Source organism: Nematolebias whitei, chromosome 15 (assembly GCF_014905685.2).
Source record: "Nematolebias whitei isolate Nwh7 chromosome 15, NemWhi1, whole genome shotgun sequence".
NCBI classification, from domain to species: domain Eukaryota; kingdom Metazoa; phylum Chordata; class Actinopteri; order Cyprinodontiformes; family Rivulidae; genus Nematolebias; species Nematolebias whitei.
In genome coordinates this window covers 28,656,286-28,658,192 of record NC_056512.1, presented here as the reverse complement: position 1 = coordinate 28,658,192, position 1,907 = coordinate 28,656,286, and positions in this window count along the sequence as shown.

Sequence of the window (1,907 nt, the reverse complement as noted above, 5' to 3'; positions counted from 1 at the left end):
TTGGACATAATCAAGCTCAAAACAGGCCACTAAAATTCACAAGTTTTTTTTCCTAAATAAAATAATATTACACAGTCTGATCAATATTTTGAGTTATTTCATTAACCCAAATAATTTAGATTAAAAAAAAATGTATATACATTCATTTCAGGCAGTACTGTTCATTTTAGGTGTGCAAATTAAAAAAAAACAAACAAACTACAATTCATAAAATCAAATACAATTAGCCTTGCCTAGACAGACACGTGATAATAATACAATAAAAAAACTTTGTGTCCTGAGTTGGAGCCATTATAGGTTTAACTAATTAGTTAATGAATACATTTTAATACTGTAATGCAGGATAAACAACAATAAACAAACACCCAGCTACATTTTTCACACAACCTAAGCACGAGTGCCTTTCCTTGTTGCGTCTTCCGCCCCCCTATCTCCCCACCCTTGTTTACTTGTTGTGTTGTCATGGCAACCTATCTCTGCGGCAGTTCATTGGGTGAGCCGCAGAGGTATAGGTGAAGGAGTGCGTGCGCGTGGGTGTGACAACAATAGAGAATTTACAGGACGAGGAGGGACAGGCTATTATATGGGCGGTGGAAAGATAAATACTGTAGTGAGTAAGGAAAACAACGGAGCGATATGTATGGAGGAGTGATAAATGGAGGAGAAGAGTGAGCTACAAGGCGGAGAGAAGAGGAGGAGGTTTCTTTCTGCTTTTCAGAAACAGGAACTCGTCGGTTGAACCGCGGCTCCTCTGCTGACGCAGGCTGATGACGTTCTCGTCTCTCTGTTGCCACAGCAACCATTCAGCAAAAACAAACAGCAGGAAAACGTCTTACGGAGGGATGACTTTGTGAAAAATACTCCACTAACTTAAATACTGACATAAAAAAAAAAAAAAAAAAAAAAAACTTCTGTTCGTTTGTTCTGTTATTATTTTTGTTTATTAAACTTTAAAAATATATATAATTTGTTAATAAAATATAATATTAATATTTAAAAGATTAAGTACCCATTTATGCCATGCTAGTTGATTTTTTTTAATCTTTATTTTCATTTTGAGTTATTTGGATAATTTGAATAAAAAAAAAAGTATTCTATGTTTGCAGTATTCATTATTTTAGGTGTAAGCAAATCAGTATGAAGGGTGAGGTATGACGTGTCCAAAAACAACAACAATAATAATGTAATAATAATAATATACTTTTTCTTTCTTTCCGCTGCTCCCTACTTCAGGGGTCGCCACAGTGAACTAACTCGCACGAATCCTGATGATCCCCAGTCAATGCACATCTCGTGGTGTCTCTGAGCAGGACACCTTATCCCCAGCTGCTCTCTGGGCGCTTTCAATATCTATCAACTGCACCACCTGAGTGTATCCCAGGTGCGATGGATTAAAGGCAGAGAGTCAATTTTGCCATTGTATGGGAACATACAATGATGACAACACATAACACATTATTATTATTATGCAACCACAGACCACCAAGCTACCACAGCCCTGTGTGGAGCAGAGAGCTGACTTCTAGGGTGCCCGGGCCGAGCAGATTGTGGAGGTTAAGGGCCTTGCTCAAGGGTCCAGAGTGGGACAAATGAGGGTAGAAGCAGCTGTGGTTGTTTCACCTTTCCCACCTGCATTTTGATGTTGTCAGTCCAGGAAGTTGAACTGGCAACCTTCTCTAACCTCTGCTCCACCACTCCCCCATACTACCACTACCAGACTAATAATAATAATATTAATAATATCCGTCCATTATCTTTACTTGCTGCTTCCTTTTCGGGTCACTGGTGCCCATATGCAGCCATCACTGTTCGAGAGGTGGGGGACACCCTGGACAGTTCTCCAGTCCAGTCCTTCACAGGGACGCATAGAGACAAACGAGACAAATAACCATTCTCTCTCTCACTCA